The sequence below is a fragment of the Mirounga leonina genome, unplaced genomic scaffold (genome assembly GCF_011800145.1).
Source record: "Mirounga leonina isolate KUSES-001 unplaced genomic scaffold, KU_Mleo_1.0 Mir_53, whole genome shotgun sequence".
Classification (NCBI taxonomy): domain Eukaryota; kingdom Metazoa; phylum Chordata; class Mammalia; order Carnivora; family Phocidae; genus Mirounga; species Mirounga leonina.
The window spans coordinates 74,313,914-74,338,479 of NW_023270807.1; the positions used below are offsets into that span (position 1 = coordinate 74,313,914).

Genomic DNA, 24,566 nt, shown 5'->3' on the forward strand with positions numbered 1-24,566 from the left:
TGTCCATTTTCTCAAGCTGTATTTTCAAAGTAGTAATATAAATATAGAATTGCTATTGAGAATTGATAAGATCTTAGGGGTTATTTTTTGCTAAATATAATAGTCTGAAGAATTTTTTAGAAAAGAAACTTTTCTTTTAAATAACTTGAGAGCCTATTTTGGAGAGTTCATAATGTTTATTTAAAGTAGCAGGGAAGTATAGAATGAGATACATGGTCATCAATTAGTCCAGTTTTTTTTTTTCTCTTTTTCTTTTTTTTAAGTGAAGCATGAGATTAAGCATAAACAGAAAGAGGGGTATTCAGACAAAAGTCAGGGATGGTGTCAAAGACAAGTTTCCCATCTCACATTTAGCTTGTATGTGGCCCTGAACTGAAAAAAGATCATAGAAGACTGATAATAAATCCTTTTAAACCCTGTGCTTTCTCAGAGCTGATTCAGGATCAGAAGCATGATGTCTACTTTATATGGGGGTAATTTATCTCCCTAAGAGAGTAAAGTTAGAACACTGTTTTACCCTTTGTGAATAACTTGAAACTGTCCCTGACAGGCATTTGTCAGTGTGATGTCAGCAGCACCCTATTCACTGCATTAAGTAGCAGAAGAGTCCTGTTCTCTAGCCACTCATTTTGTTAACTGAGTTCAATAACTACAAAACCTATGAGATTGTCCGGTAGAATTGCAATTAGCTCTCGTTTGGAAATTGGCTCCAGATAGCAATTTGTTATTACCTTCTTCTTAGTTCTTGTATATATGCAAGAACTAGATCTTGTTTAGTATTCAATCTTTACCATAAACCCCTGTTTTAAATATTTAAGTTTAACTCAGTCTTCCTTTTTTATAGGTTCACTACTTGGTTGGTTTTCTTTATTCTATATTTTTCTGCCTTTCATCATTCTGAATTTAAACATTCTCATATCTTAAAAATATTATGGCTGTTTATAGATATTTTCCATGAACAAAGATCTAGCAGCTTAGTGTCATACTATTTTCAAATGATTCCTTTGTCAATGAGGTCTCCTGACATAAACAACAGAACAGTAGCAAGGTGTCTTTCTGCTACTAAAAGTGACACTAGATTGTCTAATATCCATCTTTGAAAGGCAGAAACTTGTATTTTGAGTTCTTAAAGAGCTTTTCTTTTAAAATATAAATGGAAACTTTCTTTAAAAATAATTTTCAGTCCATTAATCCTTAAATTATACTATCTTTAAAAGAGAAATTTAGATATGAAATTACTTGAGATGGATATATTTCTTCAATTTTTCCTAAGAATTGTCTTCAATGACTCAAGTGGTAAATTAAAGGAGATTGCAGAATCTCTAAGCATGACAATTTATGACTGAATGTGGTACATTATAAGGAATAAAACCATCAAATAAACAACTTCTGCTTCTGGCCAAGGTGGATTAACAAGGACTGGATTTACGCCCCTATCTGAAACAAAAACAACAACAGGAAACACAAAGAATATGTGAAATAATGGTTTTTATGTCACTGAATATTAGGCAACAAAATTTCTGATCTTTAGGAGAGTAGAAACCAAAGATATGTTCTACAATTGCCCAGATTATTTTCTGGAGTGAGTTTCCAGGCTATAGAATAGGGAGAAAGAATCCAGATAGATCTGTCAGAATCCCTACATTTAGGAGACAGAGCTAAAAAGTCTGAGGAGACAAGGCAGCTTCAGTTCATAGAGCAGAGTTCAAGTGAAAATTAAACTGCACAGAGAATTCCAGAGATCTGCTCAAGCTCTCTCCCTTGCATCCTCAGCAGAATGCTGATTAGGGCATGCATGTGAGGAAAATGACCAAGACTAGAGATGGAATAATTTCTGATGAGAAGAAGAGAGTACCCAAAGATTAGACAGGGCTATAATAATTCCTGTTTCCACAAAACAGACTGGGAACACTCATAATCTGTTGGACATTAAGTAGAGCACATTGAAAGATTTTGCCTTGCCAATAAAACAAAACAAAACAAAACATCTAAGGGTTGTTTTTCATTTGCTGTCTCAACTAGCAAATCTCACTTAACTCTTAAAACCAAGACCTGAAAAGATGAAGCCATTTGCAAGTAACCAAATGCATACCAGAAAAAAGCTCAGCAACTCAATAATATTTATAGAAAAACCAAATACTCAATACCCAATGAAGTAATGTTCAAAACATCTAGCATCCAAGGAAAAAAAAAATTCAGGTGTGCAAAGGAAAAGGGAAGTATATCCCATAATGAGGAGAAAACTCTGTTAATCAGGAGATATGTAGAACTGAAATAAATTTTAGAATTAGCAAACGAGTATATTAATATTGTTTTTAAAACATTTTTGTTACTTCTTAGATTCTTTTTTCCAGTTTTACTGAGAACCAATTGACATACACCACTGTATACGTTTAAGTCATACAGCACAGTGGCTTGATTTATATATATATATTGTAAAATGTATACTAAAATAGGTTTAGCTAATATCCATCCTCTTACATAGTCACAATAAAAAGAAAATAAAGAAGAAAAAAGGGAAAATTTATCTTGTGATGATATGGTTTTTAAAATGTATTATGTTAAGTAAACTAAAAGAAAAACTGGAGATGTAAAATGAAATATTAATGATAAAATTATTGCACTTGAAAATCCAAGTGCAGAAAGAAAAAAAATGAATGTAGAAACAGACCTTATATCTTTCACAAAAAAGTAACTTTTGAATTTAAAAATGCAAAAACTATAAACTATAAAACTCCTACAAGAAGATAACATAAGAAAAAAATCTAGATGACTTGGGGTTTGGCAATGACTTTTTGGATAAAACACCAGAGACACAATCCATGAAAGAAATAATTGATAAGTTGAATTTAATTAAAATGAAAAGTTTTGGGGGTGCTGGGCTGGCTCAGTCACAGAACATGTGACTTTTGATCTCAGGGTCATGAGTTCAAACCCCCCCCCCCCCGTTGGGAAGTAGAGTTTACTTAAACAAAATGAAAAACATTGGTTCTGTGAAAGACAATGTCAAGAGAATGAGAAGACAAGCCACAGACTAGAAAAAATATTTTCAAATGACAAATCTAATAAAGGATTGTTAATCCAAAACATTTGAAAAACTATTAAATTCAACAATAAGAAAATGAACAACCCAATTAAAAAAATAGGCAAAAGACCCAAACACACATTTCACCATGATGACTTATAGGTGGTATATGATATATAAATGATATATCACAGAAATTATAATAATCATATTAGTGATATATCATAAATAAGCATATGAAGGGGCATCTGGGTGGCTCAGTTGGTTAAACAACTGCCTTCGGCTCAGGTCATGATCCCCGAGTCCTAGGATGGAGTCCCACATCAGGCTCCTGGTTCAGCGGGGAGACTACTTCTTCCTCTGACCCTCTCTACTCAGTTCCTGTTGTTTCTCTCTCTCTCAAATAAATAAATAAAATCTTTAAAATAAATAAATAAGCATATGAAAATACGCTCAACATCAAATGTCATTAATTTCAAATCAATAAGATCTCACTTTGCACCTACTAGAATGACTAAAATCCCAAACAATGACAACTCTAAATGCTGAAGACAGAGCAACAGGAACTCCCAATTATTGTTGTGAATGCACGATGGTACAGCCACTTTAAAATACAGTTTGGCAGTTTCTTATAAAACTAAACATAATCTTACTTTGCAATCCAGCAATTGCTTTCTTTGGTATTTACCCAAATGAGTTGAAAATATATGCAAATATTTTTTCATATATTTTTCGTATATTTTCATATATTTTTTCATATATTTTTTCATATATTCAAATACCTGCACATAAGTGTTTATAGCATCTGTATTCATAAAAGCCCAAACTTAAAATCAACCAAAATTTCCTTCATTAGGTGAGAGAATAAATAAACTGTGGCACATCCATACAGTGGATAAAACATTGAGCTCTAAAAAGAAATTAGGTGTCAAGCTAAGAAAAGACATAGAGGAATCTTGAATGCATATTGCTAAGTGAAAGAAACCAATCTGAAAGGCTATATGCCATTGATGCCAACTATATTACATTCTGGGAAAGGCAAGACTATGGAAAAAATAAAAAGATCAGTGTTTGTCAAGGGTAAAGGGGAAAAGAGTGATGAATAGGTGAAGCACAGGGGATTTTTAGGGCCATGAAACTATCCTGTATGTTACCACAATGGTAGATACATGTCATTCTGCATTTGTCCAAAATAATAGAATGTATAACACCAAGAGTAAACTGTAAAGTAAACTATGGACTTTGGTTGATAATGATATGTCAATGTTGGTTCACGGATTGTAACATGTCTACCACACTGATGTGAGATGTTAATGGTGAAGGAGGTTATGCATGTGCGGGGTGGGGAGGGCATATAAGAACTCTGCACTTTCAGTTTTTCTGTGAACTTAAAACTGTTCTAAAATTAAAATTAATAATTAAAAATAAAATTGAGCCTCTGGAGATGAAAGTTTTAATATCTGAGGTAAAAAATACTATGGATAGGGTGAAAGGAATATTATATGGCAAAATGAAAGATTTTGAGTTTGAACACATAGCAATAGAAACTATCCAAAGTGAAACACACTACAGAAAAAAAAGAGATAAACTAAACACAGCATTAGTGAGCTGTGGGACAAATTGGTCCGTAGAGGTGGGAGAAGAATAGCTGAAGAAACAATGACCAAAATTTTTCAAATTTGATAAATACTACAAGCCCATAAATCTCAATAGTTCAAGGATAAAAAATATGAAGAAAACATCATGAAGGCACATCACAATATAATTGCTCAAAGCCAGTGATTTTAAAAAATGCACTAAAAGGAGGAATGCATAAAACCATATTTTATGTACAGAGGAACAAAGATAAGAATGACAGATTTCTTATATGAAACATTCAGGGAAACAGTGAAGTCAACATCATTCAAGTATTGGAAAAAAACAGTCAACCTACATTTCTATACACAGAGAAAATATCTTTTAAAAATTAAGGTAAAACGAAAACTTTTAGGCACACAAAATTAAAGAATTCATCACAAGCACATCTACACTGCAAGATGTCTTAAAAGGAGGGAAATAAAATGGGCAAATGGAAAGACAAGGAACAAACAGCAAGTTGGAAGATTTAAACCTAACCATATCAATATTCATGTTAGGGGGACCTGGGTGGCTCAGTCGTTGAGTGTCTGCCTTCGGCTCAGGTCATGATCCTGGGGTCCTGGGATCGAGCCCCGCATCGGGCTCCCTGCTCCACGGGAAGCCTGCTTCTCCCTCTCCCACTCCCCCTGCTTGTGCTCTCTCTCTCGCTGTGTCTCTCTCTGTTAAATAAATAAATAAAATCTTAAAAAAAATAATATTCATGTTAAACATAAATGACCTAAATATTTCCACATAAAAGATAGAGAACATTGGATTATATAAAAAGGTAAGATCCAATTATATGGTGCCTATAATAAACGTATTTTACATATAAAGACAATAATAGGGTATAAGTGAAAGGATAGAAAAGAAAATATATGATAAAATTAATTTTTGAAAGACGACAGTGTGTAGTTCACAGCAAATGGTATTTTTAGGTCTTGAGGTGGTCACTTCATGATGATCAAGTTTTCAATTACTGAAGATAATAAAACAATTCAAAATGTTTATGCACCTAATAATATTTTACATGAAGCAAAGTAGAATACATGAAACAAAAACTGACAGAATAGCAAGGGGAAACAGACAAAACCACAACAAAGTAGGAGGTTTCAATGCCCACTCTCAAAAACTGATAGAATAAGTATTGAAAAAATTAGGGGCGCCTGGGTGGCTCAGTTGGTTAAGCGACTGCCTCCGGCTCAGGTCATGATCCTGGAGTCCCGGGATCGAGTCCCGCATCGGGCTCCCTGCTCCGCGGGGAGTCTGCTTCTCCCTCTGACCCTCCCCTCTCTCATGTACTCTCTCTCATTCTCGCTCTCTCAAATGAATAAATAAATTAAAAAAAAAAAGAAAAAAAAAGTATTGAAAAAATTAGGGTATTGAAGACTTAAAAACCAACTATCAACTAATTTGACCTAAATGATAATTTTATGACAATTTCCCAATAGCAGAATACACATTCTTTTCAAGTTTGCATAAATGTTTTATATAGATAAATAATATTCTGAGCCATGAAAGGAGTTTTAGTAGTTTTAAAAAGATTTAAGTAATACAAAATATTTTCTCTAATCATAATGAAAGTGTTAAAAATAATAAAAACTATCATAAATTTTTACATTTTTGGAAACTATCACATTTCTAAATACCCATAGATCAAGTAAGATATGAAAAGGGAAATTAGAAGATATTTTTAACTGAATGAAATTGAAACCACAACATGTTTAAAAGGAAGAAAGTTTTCAAATCAATGATGTCAGATTCAATCAGAAAACACACACACAAAAACAAAAAACCTAGAAAAAGAGAGCTAACTGAATCCAACATAAACAAAAGCATAAAAATGATAAAGACTAGAGTAGAAATTAGTGAAACAGAAAACAGGGGGAAAAATTGAGAAAATCGATAAAACCAAAGGCTCATCTTTGGATTAGTAAAATTGATAATCTTTAGTTAGACTGATCAGGAAAAAAAGAGAAAAGACAAACATTTCCAATATCAGGAATCAGAATTCTGGCATCATTACAGATCTACAGATATTAAAAGAACAATAATGAATTTAAAAACTTTATGCCAATAAATTTAATAACAGATTAAATGGACAAATTTCTTGAAAGAGATGAACAATCAAAGCTTACTAAAGAAAAACAAGATAGCTTCACTAGTTCTATATTGATTTTTAAAAATTAAATTTATAATTAAAAATCTTCCCCAAAAGAAGCCTCCAGACTCATATGGCTTCACTGGTGAATTCTAATACATACTTAGGGGAAAAATAATACCATTATTTTGCAAGAGTTCTTCCAGAAAATTAAAAAGGAAGGACTACTTTACAACTCTTCTATAGAGTTGGCATTAACCTGATAGCAAAACCAGATAAAGACATTACAGAAAAGCAAACTATAGATGAATATCTCTCATGTGTGTAAACACAAAATTTCTCAACAAAAATTTAACAAATCAAAATCAACTTTATATAAAAATGGTAACACATCATTACTAAGTGGGGTTTATGTCAGGAATGTAAATATTTAAAGATCAATCCATTTAATTCACCATATTAACAAACTAAAAAATAAGAGTCATATGATCATCTCTATAGATATATAACCTATCATTTGACACAATTTAACATTCATTCCTGATTTTTAAAGAACCCTCTCTGCAAATAATAAATAAAAATAACTCATTCAACTTAATAAGGGTTATCTATACCTAAAACTCACATCATGCTTAATGTTGACAGACTGAATGAGTCTTATGAAATGCAGGAATAGGGCAAGAATATCCACTGTTAACACAATTATTCAACAATTTATTAGAGATAAAAGCCCACACAATAAAGCAAATAAAATAAAACCTTCTAGATTGGAAGAGATAAAGCATAACTATACCTTTGCTCATATATGACATAATTCTCTTATAGAAAATTTTGAAAAAATAGTTACTAGAATTAACAAGTGTGTCTAGCAATGTTATAGGATTCAAGATTAACATACATTCAACATAATAAAACCAATGTAATAAACCAATGAATAAATTCAATAGAATAAAGCGAACCCAGGGGATCATCTTAAAGATGTAGAAAAAGCATTTGACAAAATCCAACACATTTTCATGATAACATAATAGGGCTAGAAGGCAACTTAAAAAAAAAAAAGAATAAGTCAAAGACATCCTCCCACCACTTCTATACAACACTTTGTACTGGATATCTTAGCCAAGGCAATTGGGCTATAAAAATAAATAGAAAGCATTTAGATAGGAAAGGAAGAAGTAAAACTCTATTTGAGATGACATGATCTTATCTATATAACAGCCTAGGGAACACACACACACACACGCACATACACACACACACACAACTAAACTATTAGAACTAATAAATTCAACAAGGTTGCAGGATACAAAAATCAGTGTACAAAAATCAACTTAATACACTGACAACAATCTAAAAATGAAATAAATTGCATATTTGGTAGCATCAAAAAATATTTAAGAATACATATAACAAGAGATATTCAGGATTTGTACAACTGAAAACTACCAAATACCTATTGAAAGTAATTAAAGAAGACCTAAATAAATGGAAAGAAATCTCATGTTCATGAATGGGAAGACTTACTATTGGTAAAAGGGGTAAACCCTTCAAATTGTGCTACAAATTTCACCTAATTTCTATCAAAATCCCATTTAGCTTTTTTTTTGTACAAGGGATCCAGAATAGCTGAAACAGTCTTAAAAAAAAGAATAAATTTAGAAGATTCATACTTCTAGAATTCAAAATTTACTACAAAGCTGCTCTAACCAAGATAAAGTGGTAATGACTTAATGATGAATTACATACATAAATAGAATCAATGGAAACTCCAGGAATAAACTAATGCGTTTATTGTCAACTGATTTTTTTATAAGGATGCTAAGACCATTTCAATGGGGAGAGAATATTCTTTTCAACAAATGGAGTTTGATATCCATGTGCAAAAGTATGAAGTTGAAACTTTATTTTATACCATATGCAAAAATTAACTGAAAATGGCCTTTGGGTCTTTAGACGTAAATGTAAGATCTGAAAGTATAAAACTCTTTGAAGAAAACATAGCTGTAAATCTTTGTGGCCTCAGATTAAGCAATGATTTCTTAAATATGACACTTAAAGCAAATGCAACCAAAGGAAAAATAGATAAATTGGACTTTGTGAAAATTGAAAGGGTATGTGCCTCAAAGGATACTATCAAGAAAATGAAAAGATGATCCAGAGAATTGGAGGAAATACTTTCAAAACATATATCTAATAAAGGTTTATTATTCAAATGTGTAAAGAATTCATAAGTCAAAAAAAAGAGAAATAATATAAATAATAAATGAGTGAAGGATTTGAACAGACATTTCTCCAAGAAAATATATAAATGGACAATAAGCATATGAAAAATTGTTAGTCGTTAAGGAAATGTAAATAAAAACTACAATGATATACTACTTCACACCCCCCAGGATGGCTATAATTAAAAAAAAAAAAAAGATAACAAGGAGATAACAAGTATTGTGAGGTTGTGGAGAAAATGGAACCCTCTTATATTACTGGTCAGAATGTAAAATGATGCAGCCATTTCAGCAGTTACTCAAAAAGTTAAACATAGTGATCATCTGACCTAGCAATTCCCCTGTTGGTATAGAGCCAAGAGACTTGAAAACATGTTCACATAAAAATATGTACATGAATGTTCATAACAACATTTTTTGTAATAGCCAATATGTGGAAACAACCAAAATACTCATGAATGGATGAATTGACAAATGTGGTATGTCCAAATAATAGAATATTATTCAGCCATAGAAAGGAATGAAGTATTGAAGTATGATGCCACATGAATGAACCTTGAAAAGCATTATGCTAAGTGAAAGAAGACATATACAAAAGGCCATATGCCAAAATACTCTATTTATATGAAATGTTCAGAAAAGGCAAATGATAGAGACAAGAGGGTAGATTAGTGGGGAAGGAAGGGTAGTTGCTAATGGATGCAAGGTATATCAGTTGTATTTCTACATAGTAAGAACAAACAATTGAAAATTGAAAATTTTTAAAATGCTATTTACTATATTATCAAATATGAAATCATTGGGATAAATCTCACAAAAGACCTGTGCACTGAAAACTAAAAATGATGCTTAGAATTTAAAATAGATCTAAACAAATGGGGAGAGATAGCTTGTTAATGGGCTGGAAGACACAGTATTGATGTCAATTCTCTCCATTTTGATCTATAGATTCAATGCAATCCAAATAAAAACTGCAGCAGATTTTTTATATAAAAATTCTGAATGTGATTCTAAAATTCATATGGAAATGCATAGGACTTACATTAGATCATACAATGAGAAAAATAAGAACATTGTGGCAAGAACATATCCATTTTCAAAACTTATTATAACATAGTAAACAAGATAGTGTGGTATTGTAAATAATTGTTAGAAACTAAACACTTAATTAATGACTGAAATTTTTTCAGGAGGTACCAAAAATATAGTAGGTAGAAAATATTACAGATGACAAGGGGTTACTTTCCCAGTCCATTTAAGAATTTAATGTATAGAACTTTAAAATCAGTGTGTAAGGGCTTTTGTTTTTCACTGAAATTTTCAATGTAGAAATTGATGAATCGATAAGTAATATAATCATGTGTCAGCTCAGTTTTGAATTGAATACAAATATTTTCAAAAGAAATTCCAAAATTATTATTAAATTTTATGAATGTTGGTCAGATAGGCCAATTGTGCTTTAGAACATATTTCTCTCTGGTAAGTCAATCAAGAATGCCATTCTTCTCCTTTCTCCTTCTTTTCCTTCAACATTCCCTCCTCTTTCTCTTTCTTCTTCTTCAATTTAAACTTTATATTTTTCATGTACTTTTTTTACTTACTGACTGGTTTATGTCATAATAACATAAATAAAAAACCATTCATTTTACTATACATAGACTTTAGGAGAAGGCAAATCAGTTAAAAACAGTGTGAGTTGGTCAAATTTTATAGATTCTTGCAAGGTCAATGTCTTCTTGGCAAATCAGACCTCCTGCACAAAATGTAGATGAATCTGTCTAATAAATACTTAAGGGGTTGCTGTAGTACACTGTCTTCATCAAATTGCTATTTGTGACTGACAGTTGAGGTCTGTGATTATAAGAATGTCTATTAATTCAGAAACATCAAAAGCTCTAATGTCAGCAAAAATAACTAAACCATTTTTGCTGATTAGTACTACATATTGAAATAAGCATTCAAATGATATGATTTTTCAAATAGTTGCCATAAATGTAATTGCCAATATTCTTTTAATATATGCAAGGCATTTTGCTAGAAACTACCAGTAAACACTTGATCACAAAGATAATACCTTCTAAAAAGATGATCCAAGTGTTTTCATATGCTAACTCATTTAATCTTCTTTACAACCATTAGCAACCATTATCTCCATTACAAATGGGGAAAGCTATGGAATAGAAAAATTAAGTAACTTTCTTAAGTTTATACAACAGATGTACTAAAATTATATAAAGAAATGAAAGCAGCCTTATTCTCAGGAACATTACTTCTGTAGTAACTCTATTCTTCAAATGTGACCTCAGATGACTGGCATAAATAATCACCATCTCAAAACCCATGTGTCTGCAATAAGGATATCCAGTTTTGTTCAGCAGTCGAGTTAGTGATAGATAAGGGAGGGGTACAGACAGCAGCATTGGCCTCTGGCTCATTTTTTTTCTTTTCCTTTGAATTTTTTTACTTAAAATAATTGTAGGTAGAATCAAAAAAAGTTACAAAAATAGTACAAAAAGTCCCATGGACCCTTCACCCAACTTCCCCCAATAATGACAACTTACACAGATGTAGTACAACATAAAAACCAAGAAACTGACATTTGTACATTTCTATTAACTAGGCTATACCGTATTCAGTTTTCAACATTTTAAAATTTGTATTTGAGTGTGTGCGTCTGTGTTTATATATAGTTCAATGCAATTTTATTCTGTGTATAGATGGACTTATTTCATGTATAGTTTCATGTCCCGTGTATAGACTTAACGATTCATATCAATGATCTGATAGTATTAGAACCAATCCTTTCTTCTCATCCTTATTCATCCCAGTGGTTCTGCAGGAATCTCATTGCCCAGCTCTGCTCTTGGACTCATCAGTCCTGGTTTACTACCTTGGAACACAAAGAAGAGGTGGAATTTCCAATTCCTTTTAATCAGGAAAACGTTCCTCTCTTGTGCAAATCAGGGCTAGAAATTCCTTAATAGTGGGAAGGAGAGCTTTGTCCAACTCAATCACATAGTATGTGCCCACCAATTCCCCTGGATACATCAGGGAACTTTTTTCTATTCCATTTGAGTCTGAGTTCAGTCAGAATGCCCTACATACTCAACCTCATGGAGCATTTCTGTTTAGATTTTCCAAGCCACTTCCAGCTCATCATTTACAAAACAATATTCAATTTTACTCTTATGCTTCCTTTTTTTTCAGAATTTTCCCTTTCAATGAAATACACCATTTTAGGATTAACCAGAAATCTTGACAAATCCTAGACTCCTTTTTCATCAGCCTCTGCCTCTTCCAAATTTAATTCATCGTCAAATTATGGCAACTTTATACCCTTGTTATCTCCTTGTTATCCTTGTCTACTCTCTTGGCTACATTCTCTTAGCCACTGATATATTTTAAGCCCTTAATATTTTTGTCTGAATGATATCATTTGCTTTTTAGTTGTTCTTTCTATTTCCACAAAGACATAATATATCCCTTATATTCCACTCTGCTATCAGACTGAATTTAAATAACATGTAGCATATGAACACACTCTCTTGTTAGATACTAGTCATTAAGTTCACCATAGCTATAGGATACAGTTCAAATTCCTTAGAATTATGGTTATGACTCTTACAATTTTACCATTTCTATCTCTTCACTCTCATTTCCTACCAATTCCTTTCCCAGAGCTGAGGCTCCTTTGAAGGTCAAACTACCTGATGTTCATTGAATGGCATATTTCTCTTGTACCCCCATGCTTTTGCAAATACACATTCAGTTCTTCCCTCTGCTTAAAAACATATCCTTACCTTCTTAAATCACAAACTTCCATTCATCTTTCATAACTCATAAAAACTCTTTTCTAAGAAGCATTTCATTGTTCCTACTCCACCCAGCTATTCACAATGTTTCCAATATACATTACAATTCCATACTACATTTTACTTTCCATCTTACCCATTGAAGTGGAAGACATTGAGTGTCAGGACTGTTACTTATTTCTATGTTTCCAGTATTCTAGATGTATTATAATTTTCATGAATTTCTGTTGAGTAAATAAAGATGTCATAAACAGCAATTAAATTTATAGGATGTAATTGTTTCAAGTGACCTGAGAAGTTATTTTCTTTATATCCTTCATTTTATGGATGATAAAATTGAGTCCCAGAGAGATATCCACGAAGACGAGTTATGGTTGAATTGTGTCCCCCAAGAAGATATGTTGACATCTTAACCCCCAGTAGCTCAGGATGTGACTTTATTTGGAAATAAGATCATTGCAGATATAATTAACTTAAGAGGAAGATATACTGGAATAAGATGGCCTCTTAATCCAATATGCCTGGTATTCTTATAAGAAATGAGAGGACACTGACACATAAGGGGAGAATGCTATGTGGTAAAAGAAACAGCAGTTGAAGTGCTATGTCTGCAAACTAAGGAATGTCAAGGATTGCTGGCAAACCACCAAAAGCCAGAAAGAGGAAAGGAAGAACTCTCTCCCATAGGGTTCCAAAGGGAGCATGGCCCTACCACCAACTTGACTTCTGACTTCTAAGCCTCCAGAATTGTGTCTAGGATCCCTGTTCCTGACAACATGTTTCTAATATTTTTTATTCCATCCCAGTAACAAAATGTGGATGCCTTTCTAAAGATAAGTAAATTTACTTTTGTAAACAGACTTTATTGATAAATCATATATTACCTTTGTTTTTTGCAGATACCACTTTTATTTTATTGCAGTGGTCCTTTTTTTTTTAAGATTTTATTTATTTGAGACAGAGAGAATGAGAGACAGAGAGCATGAGAGGGAGGAGGGTCAGAGGGAGAAGCAGACTCCCTGCCGAGCAGGGAGCCCTGCAGTGGTCCTTTTAATAGAGTTATCCTGTCTCTGACAAGTTGCTTTCTTTGGGAAGACATACATTTGGGTCTGGCTATCTAAGATAACCTGGAATAAATGATACATTCAGCTTAATGTTTGTGATGAATTCTGTGATAGTTATTTTTATATGTCAACTTTTCTAGTCTACAGTGCCCAGTTGTTTGGTCAAATACCAGTCTAGATGTTGCTGTGAAACATTTAAAAATATTTGGTTAACATTTAAAATCAATAGGCTTTGAGTAAAGCAGATTACTATCTATAAATTGATGGACCTCAACCAAGCAGTTGAAGATCTAAGAATAAAGACTGATATTTCCTAGAAGAAGAAATTTTGTCTCAAGACTGTAATATCACTCTTGCCTGAATGTCCAGCTTACTGGACTTCCCTTCCTTACGGATCTCCAATTTGCCAGCCTCCATAAGCCCATAGCCATAAGCCAACTTCTTAAAATTCTGACCCTCCTCCCTATATAGAGACTCTCTCAACAGATGATACCGATATATGAATAGAAATAGATAGATACAGATATATAGATATAGAGATAGAGATAGAGATATAGTGTTTCCTCTGGAGAACCATGAATAATACAGATGCCAGTTAATGAGGTGATACCATTTCAATGCAGAGAATAAAAGAGGAGGTAGCTGGAACCTGGGAGGAGCAATGCCCAAATAACCATGGGACAAAAAGTCAAGGTATCCTCAAAGAGCTGAATATCTGAGCTGAATAGCTTCTGCTGTGATTTTCCTAGTTCCCCAGTACAAATTATAGCATGAAGACTATATGGAATGTGTGGCGATGTGAAGGTTCAAAAATGTGGTCAGGTGAGATGAAGGTGTGGTTTGCAAATATAGCATAGTATTCTATAAGGCCAAATTCATTCCTAATTGCCTGAGAACCCTAAGGACTATGAGCAAAGGTCAATGAACAAAGTTTTGTTTTGTTTTTCTTTTCTATGTTGTGAAGTGGGTTGAGAGGAATCAAGAGATAGTTCCTCTACAGGGAAATAGGTCCACACTTAATTTAATTGAATATTATTCTGCCAATCATCTACCTTTATTTTATATATATATACATACATATATCTATATGTATGTATATATATATACATATTCCATTGAACAGTAAACCTTACTCCAAACACTCACACAGGCACACATAAACATACACAGACTGTTCTAGGACCACTAAGGCTGCAAAATGGTATAGAAATCCCTATACTAAAGAACCTTAGAATATACTAGGAAAGGTAAGAACTTTAGAAATGTCTAATGAATTTCAGATGGGATAAATGCCACATTCCCTTAGCAAGATTTCTCTCCATTTCCCTCAGTCACTACCCACTATGCTCCTGAAGCCCTCAATCCATGCCTCTCTAATACAGAACATACCATGTTGTTTATACATATTGGTTTTTAGCCTGTTTCCCTATTGACTTGACCTCCCACTTGACTATGAACTCCTTAGAGGCAGCATTGCTGTGCATAGCTCTTACTCATCCCTGTGCTATCTTTCATCCTAGCTCCCAAGACAATGTCTAGCATGCTCTTGGTAATTAAAATGTTAGTAAATGAAAACATGAATCAAAGAGTAAATGAATTTCAGGGGGCCTGGGTGGCTAGGTCTGTTAAGCATCTGCCTTTGGCTCAGGTCATGATCCTGGGGTTCTGGGATGGAGTCCCGCCTCAGGCTGCCTGCTCAACTACTCAGAGGGAGTCTGCTTCTCCCTCTCCCTCTCCTTCTCCTTCTGCTCCTTTCCCTGCCCTCTGCTCATGCTCATATGTTCTCTCAAATAAATAAATAAAATATTTTAAAAAAAAAGAGTAAATGAATTTCAGAATAAAAACATGTACAATAGTCAAAGAAAAAGGTAAAAGAACATCGCTCAATTCAAAATATAAGAGACAATCATAAGATACGAAGGCTGGCTATGTAGCAGGTAGCCAAATTCCATTAGGTCATGTTATAGAATGGCTGACAACACTGTCTCACTTTGGAGTCTGCAATGACTAAGTGAATAATTTGAGCACTTAGCAAAAATATTTTCCTGACTCTGTCTTCTACCATCTCTCTGAATATGAATATCATGGAAACTGTATATGGAGACATTTCTAAGGTCATGATTTTATTCTTCGAGGGTCCCATCCTCTTAAACAATATCAAAGACTTGTGAGGAAACTGGATATGTTTATTTTTTTGATTTTTCACTTGCAGTGTCTGTTTATCATTACTGAATCATATACTAAGCCATTACTAAACTTGTTTAGGTGTGTACTTGATTTTGTCTCTTTAAGCTTATTTATGTGAGAAAAAAATAGAAATTGTGATGTTTGAAGAAATATGGACTGGTAACTCTTGTTAGTCTAAACCAAATGGAATTTTTGCAAATGTATCTCTTAGTTTGACTACTCGAATAGCTAGAATACAAGAAATAATTACAAAAACCCTATAATATATTTAAAATCTCAACATGCAGAATTCTTACCAAAGAAATTAGAAAAGTAGAGTAACTAATGCATTTACCTTCAACTTCTCCCTCCACTGTGACAGAAAATCTATTTTAGTGTGATTATACCAAAAAAGATATACAATATAACAAAGTAAGTTATTCAATCTCCAAGGAAAGAAAAATCTAATGAGACTATATATAGATAATTTTCAAGTGATAAAAGTTTACTTAATAAAATGCCAGTTTCTCATTCCCTAAGGCACAAATATAATACCATTAACTGAAAACCAAGTCCCCAAATGCTAACCATTAAGATTCTTAGAAAATACAGATACATAGATACCTAGATATGTAGTTAGACTACACAAAAAATAGCTCTGACTTGCAATCTGTATTGGATTACTTTATTCATTTGATTTTTATAACTTTTGCCTTTTTTATCCATTTGATGAACCACATGGGGAAAAACAAACAAATAAACAAAACAAAACAAAACAAAAACACCTGAACTGAGAGATATCCTGGAGTAATGGGAAAGAGGGTGGTTTGTGGTTAAACAGGCACTCAGCCTCTCTCAAATTTATTTGTTATTTTACAACTGTGTGATGATAGGAAAACAATTTCAAACACAAACTTTTGGTTTAATTTTGAGAAAAATAAAGGAAATAGAAATGCATGAAAATATTTATCACAAAGAATTCCATAAAGAAGATTCATAATGAATATCAAGTCCTCTCTCCTCTTTTCTAGTCTTGGGGATTTTCTTTTTTTAATCAATAATATGAGTGGGCCAAAGCTGTCTTTCTCCTACTCCACCCAACAAAGTAATGAAAACATGATAAAAGGATTGAAGAGATAATAAAAGAGTTGTAATAGAGTCTACTTTTGATCCTCTCCCTTCTGTCTACATCTGGACAAAGTAGTAAGAAAGCCTAGTTGTTCCCTCCTTTGGCACCATAAAGAAGTTCATACCACATAAGCCTTGCTCATGCTTATGGGGAATTCTTACCCCAGCCTCACTCCCTAACTATCATAAAACCCTAAGCCAGTTGATCTTTCTTATTCTCTCAAGACATTTTTATACCAGTCTTGGAACATACTATGATTTACCCAAAAAGCCTCATATGAAAAATTTTTTATACCCTCTTGGCGTGCAAGTGGCTTCCTCAGCCCCCATATCCAAACCTAATTTTGGATTGAGTGACCCATCCCATCTCTATGAAAGGCCACAACAATGGACACCAGGAGCAGAGTGTATATGTGATGACCACCACCACTAAGGGTCTTTCTTCTCTTTCTTTGGCTTGCTATATGGCTCTTCTGCTTGTGGTCTAGCATGTACTTTGAGATGTTGCCTACTGACTGGCTTGTGATTTTTGCTGTGCTTGTCCTTTGTGTTGCATTTGCTGAGTCTCATGAAATTTCTGTTAGAGATTTAACCGACTAAAGACAAAATTTTCAAACATTTAGGGGCAAGAATGTGAGATTAAAACCCTCTTTAAAATGGCATTGGATTGCATATCTCAGTTCAGACTCATCTGTAAATTTTAGACTAGATTGTGAATCTCCAATCCAGCATAATCTGTGATTGACACTAGGCTCAGGGAACAACTCTTATGCTGTAACTGTGGGTTGTGTGTGTCAACCAGGCATTGGTCTTAATCTCTAGAGTTCTCAGGGGGAAAGACTAGTACCCTGTGCAATATGTGGACCCATTGGGTGGTCACTTGTGTAGAGGAAGAGCAGTTATCCTGTGGCATGCTGAGGTCATATTTCTAAAGTAAATGGCTCACTAGGACCCTCAACTGGCCTTTGCTGATGCTGCTACACATACCTCTGTTGAAAAAAATATCCAGATCCTCAGAGTTACAGGAAGAAACCCATGCCCCTTCCCCAGCCCATGGGATAGTCAAGGGTTTATTTCAAGCTTGACATTTAAGCTCAAGGTCCTTAAATCCAATAAAGCAATTACTGCCATGGGAAAAGATTTCTTACCCTGATGATACCAATTTATAACTTTCTGAAGGAAGAAACTTATAAATATGAGAAAGGTAGTGACAACACCACACCCAAAATATATTCAGCAATTACAGAAAGAAAGAAAAAGAAAGAAAGAAAGAAAGAAAGGAAGAAAGAAAGAAAGAAAGAAAGAAAGAAAGAAAGAAAGAAGGAGAAAGAAAGAAGAAAGAAAGAAAAGAAAGAAAGAAAAGAAAGAAGGAAAGAAAGAAAGAAAGAAAGAAAGAAAGAAAGAAAGAAAGAAAGAAAGAAAGAAAGAAGAAAAGAAAGAAAGAAGAAAGAAAGAAAGGAAAGGAAACTAGACAGGGGAAGAACAAACAAACAAAAACTAAAAAATACGTTCATAATTTGACCCAGTTGAATACCATATATTCACTAAAATAATTTTTATAACAGAAGATAAATGGTGCTGATGGATTTTGCACTTCTACAACACAGGCTCTGAGTTAACTTTAACATCTACTGAGATGCACCAATTTGCAAACTTCCCATGGCCTTAATCAATAGTGGGGCTCAAATTAGAGTTATGCTTAGAAATCCACTAAATACAAGAAATTGCCCTTTATACTCTTGAGTTACCAAATATAAAATAGAAAAGAAATATTTATATTTTACCTTATTCTTCTAGTTTAAACTAGTGCTTTGCCTAACTTTCCCATGGTTATATTCTAAAATACCCATAGCAGGTATGGATGCTATAACTCAACAAGTATTAAATAAAAATTAAGTCACTGACGTTTACAACTGGCTTGACAAAACACCCTGTGTCCCTGCCCTTCCCCACCAGTTAAAATAGTCAACCTTTTAGAGAAGCGTGATTACCCTCATTGCTCCATTAAATAGCTCCATTTGGCCTGTTCTTATACTTAGAAAGAATGAATGGTATCTCAGGGTGGATTACTACAACCTCTGTGATTGGTCCAACTCATTAAGGCCCCCAGACCTATTATTATTGAAATTACTGACGCCATACAATCAGTAATTGGTAAATATTTTTCCATTACTGACTTGGATAAGTTCTGTTAAATATCTATTTCAATAGCCTCTCAGCTGCAGTTTACTTTCACTTTCAAAAGGACACAATATCTCTTTACTTGGCTACCAATGGGGTACCTCAACAGTCCTGCCTTACAGTCTTTGTAGGCAAGATTTTAACCACATCCAACTTCTCCATGAATACAGTTGCAATTTTATATTAAGAACATTTTTCTCTGAGGAAATTCATTTGACACATGTATTCAGAACATACAAATAGTCACAAAGGACACACAAAAAACAGGATGGTTCATATCCTTACACATAGTGCATGGCCCCAACATCTCTGTTGAATTTCTGAAAATTATCTGGTCAACTGAATACAGGAAACAGCTACTGACCCCATCAGCGTCTACAGTGTTAAAACAAGCTCAACACCTTTTTTTTTTTTTAAGATTTTATTTGTTTATTTAACAGAAAGAGACACAGTGAGAGAGGAAACACAAGCAGGGGGAGTGGGAGAGGGAGAAGCAGGCTTGCAGCTGAGCAGAGAGCCTGACATGGGGCTCCATCCCAGGACCCCTGGGATCATGACCTGAGCTGAAGGCAGACCCTTAACCAACTGAGCCACCCAGGCACCCCAAAAGAAGCTCAACATCTTTTGTAGACCTTTTGAAGATAATCCATTCCTCATTTACAAGTTTTACTTAAGTCTATTTATACTGCTACAAATTGGCCCACCTTGAATGTGAGCACCTTCAACATACTCTTCTCCTTTGGGAAGATCCAAACATCCTTGTGGCCAAGGCACTCATTTCACTAGTTAAAATGTATAGTGTTGGACTGTTGAAAAAGGAATTAATTAGCCTCAGGCTATGGGCCTTATAGAGTGCCATAATGGCTTATGTAAACAAACCCAAATTCAATTAAATGAAACGTTATATTTCCATTATCAGTAAATCTTCAGGAGTGAATTGTAGTAAAAAAATCTGACTCCATTTTTTTTTTTTAACCAAAGACACTTTGTTACCTCTTACAGTTAAAAGTCAAGAACAAATAATAATAACAACGAATAAAAATAATTTGCAAGGGTACCAGACATTAGACATAAACAAGGACACTATTAACATTAAAGACAGCGCGTGCTGGGTGTGGCTGTGTGCGTGCTGGTGGCCACAGGGAAGGCCGGGGCCTCCACGAAGGACCTCTGGAATCTGCGTCCCGAGCCCGGACATCTGGAGCTGAGGAGCCAGAGCACGAGCTCCCTCTTTCACCATCAACCAAACAGAATCTGCAATTTCTCAAAGTGACCTCCAGCTCTTGCCCCTGGGGTGTTGTCTTCACACTCCTGTAGGCTCCAAGTCGTGGGTAGGACATGAACTGGAGGAAATGTCAGTTTACTCATTGAGGAGGAGGATCTGAGGACGAAGGTGGATCCAGGGAGCATTCTCCCATACTCATCCTCCCAGCCGGAGCAGATGGGAGCATCTTCCCTGAAGTCAGGGCAAATGTCTCCAGTCAGCCACAGAATCCCTGTGCACACCAGAGAAACATGCCCCGCCCTGACTACTAGAATGGTAAAAATTGGGGACCATCCATGGCCCTTGACCCAATGTAGGAGCTTTTCTTTTGAGTGTTTAAAAGACCAATGGAGAAGGGAGAAGCCAGGAGGATCTGGCCTTTGGAATTCCTCTGCCACCCAGCACCCAGCCTCTCTGGATAAAAATCTGACTCCATTTTTGATGTTTAACCGTTGATAGGTTTTAAACCCGCCGCTCCCCTTCCTTTCAGCAGCACGTCTGAGAAAGCTGAAAAGAAAGCCTGAATATTCCCACTTTTGGCACCAGTGGAAAGTTCAAACCATACAAACACAAGTATGTACATGTGGAGACCTCCATCCCAACCCACCCCCTTACCACCATAAAACTGTAAGCCAGTGCCAGTGCCTTCTTTGATCTTTTCTCAAGCCATTTTTGGATCAGCTTGGAAACCAGCCTTGCTCTCCCTCGTTATGTGATCTCTTTATGTGACCAATAAATCTTTTCATGCCCTCTGGTTATGTGTGTGTGGTGTCATCAGTCTCAATATGCAAATGAAATTTTGAGTGGAGAATCCATCTTAGTTCTTAGGGCTAATCTCAAGAAGATAAATACATCATTTCCATAAAGTGTGCTTTGCTGGAAAGGGAGTCTTGTTGCTTTTCACACTGATTTACTTTACTCCTTATTTTTCTTTTCCTTTTCATTCTTCTGATTCAGGAAGAAGCTTCAGGCTGATTCTTTCTTGATTGGACTTGCCTCCTCTACTTCTTCTCCATCCCACTTCAAACCCCATCAATGGAAGGCATTGCAAGGTGGTTTTCCAAGTGTGGTCCAGGAGTATCAGCACTACATGGGAGCTTGCTAGAAATTCAATTTTAACAGGCCTACTGGATCAAAGACTTAGAGGTTGGGGTACTCAGCATTCTGTTTTTAACAAATCTCCAAGTGATCCTGCTGTACCTAATGTTTGAGAACTATTGGTCCACAAATAGGGTCTGATGAAAGGAGATAAGAAGTAAGTGTCTCAGACTCATTGTGCTCCAGGATTCTCTTTTCTATTTTATTTCCATGTCAGTTTTTGAGATGTCAAAGGTAAAGTTTAGAGGATTTATGTTGATATCCCAAACTATTAAAAAATAATCCTAAAAATACATTTTGATATAATCAACCCAAAATTTGGGTTGAATGTCAAAACTGATTATCCAGAATAAGAGAATGCCTGAGGGCGCCTGGGTGGCTCAGTTGGTTAAGCGACTGCCTTCGGCTCAGGTCATGATCCTGGAGTCCCTGGATCGAGTCCCGCATCGGGCTCCCTGCTCAGCAGGGAGTCTGCTTCGTCCTCCTACCCTATCCCCTCTCATATGTTCTCTCTCTCTCATTCTCCCTCTCTCAAATAAATAAATAAAATCTTTAAAAAAAAAAAAAAGAGAATGCCTGAGAAAATCGAGCCAAAGCCTTCACTTAAAATAAAAAGTTTATTGGCATGAACTGCTCTATATGTGTGTCATCTCTGTGTAAGGGTAGAGACAAATGCACATACATATAATACATACCCTGGGAAATCAAATTGGCAGGAAGTGGGCTGGTTGTTGATTTGTTGTTCTGCCAACTCTCTTTCAGTCAGGGAGACAATTAACAAGCAAGGTGGAATAAATAATCTCTAATAGTCACTCCAGGTTCAACATTTGAAAGCCTATTAATAGTATTGAAATTTTCATCTTAGGATCAGAGAGACTAGGTCTCACTCTTTTTTGCTTTTCCGACTTTCTGGGGGGCAGATTTTCTGCTGCAAATATTTCTTTAAAGAAAACTTTGCCCATATCTGTATATATTTTTCCACTTGCAAAATCTTCACAGTCGGGTACAAATGGAATTTTTTTCCTACTACTTTCTAATTGTGTTTAGTAATTGAGTTTTATATTATGGGAAAAACTATATTATAATGGGAATATTAATCCAGTGGTTATCAGAAGATATTATTTAGTATGAACAAAAAATGTTGGGGTGCTAGGTGTCATTAAGCGTCTGCCTTTGCCTCAGGTCAGCCCCGCGTCAGGCTCCCTGCTCAGTGGGAAGCCTGCTTCTCCCCTTCTCCCACTCCCCCTGTTTGTGTTCTCTCTTTTGCTCTCTCTCTCCCTCTCTGTCAAATAAATCAATAATATCTTTTAAAAAAATGTTAACAACTTCTTTCTATTTTCATGGTGTTCTTAAATTCTTTCTGCCAAGATTTTATGAGATCAGGGTTTTTCTAGTTTATGCTCTCTTCTTGAAATTTTTGTTTTAATAGAGGTCTGCAATATTACAATAATTCTAATAAATAAAAAATAAACTTCCTAAAACTAAAATAACCTAAGCCTTTGAAAAATTTTGTGTATGCAGATGCTTTCATTTATAAAATTATTATGTTTCAAAGGTAATTAAAGGATGAGTTTAGTTTCTCAAGAACTGACATGTCTGACAGTCTCTAATTTTAATGTGTTTTTTAAGGTTCATTGACATGATTGTCTTTCTAATGATTTTTTAGGTTTTGTTTTTTTTTTGCTTGTGTATATTTTTTTCTCTTCTTTCATTGATTTCTTAATGAAAACTGCAATAAATTTAAGAAAGCATCTCTTTCCTCTATAATATCTCATTTATCTATTTCCAGAAACTCAAACACTGCAAGCATTTACAGAGATGACCACTCATTTATGAATGAATTATTTTAGACTATCCTGCCAGTCTGATGGGATGGGGGACTATTACTTTAGGATGTGAAGCAGTGTCTCCCCTCATTCTAAAAGTCATTTTCCACTAATAGATTCTTTAATTTTTCAATAGTTATCCTTTAAATCCCTGGACTGGGATTAAGAAATTCTTAGTTTTTATCTGATTCTGTGTGAAAATGAAGTCACACAACAGATTCTCATTAAGTAGAACTCACATATTACATGATCTAAGAGTAGTGAAGAATTTGTACCAAATTCCTGTTGATACTCATTAGAGCAGTCCTAACCATGGGAATAGAGTCAAGCTAACTAGTCATCTTGGGAATTGAATTGTTATCAGAGCAAACCCTATCCCCCAGGCTAAAGTGCAGCAGGCCTAGAAACTGACTTAGATTGAGCCAACTGGGCATTAATTAGTTTTGAGCTTTTCTGAGCCAGATAATCTCTAAAGTCACATTCAATTATAAGATCTCATGTTAAATTAGCTATATCTTTCTTGTCACTGATAATATTTAAAAATATTCTAACACTATTAAAACATTTATAAGTAACTTCTTAGTTCAGGTTATTTCTAAAGCTGGCTAATCATTTGGATTTTGTTCTGATTCTTGGCTTCATTTGTAATTAATGACATGAAAAGAGAGCTCATTGTGCTACCAATTATCTTACATGTTAAGAATAGGATTAAGTATTACTAATGCAAAATTAAAATTACAGCTTTTGTTGATAATACCACTTTGAAAAAAAAAGCTAGACTTGGGTATTGTTTACACTTAATACTAGTAGTTAGTATTAGTTAAAAGATCCTTCTTCTCCCTACTTCATCTTTACCTTATAAGCCTTCAGCCACACACCTTCAAATTAAGGTTCTGAGCTTTCCTCATCTCTTGTCCTTTAATATCAACTGACAGGGTATTAATTTCTAGTGCTGTTTTTACTTCCCTACAGAACAACATAACTGCAGGCTTTGTATTATAAGCATTGTGCATATTATATATATATATATATATATATATATATATATATATATATATATAT

General features: G+C 34.4%; 1 pseudogene; it reads left to right on the forward strand.

Moving 5' to 3' along the window:
• Positions 1–8,677: 8,677 nt before the first annotated feature.
• Positions 8,678–24,566, forward strand: part of LOC118001357 — a 54,266-nt pseudogene continuing 38,377 nt past the window's right edge.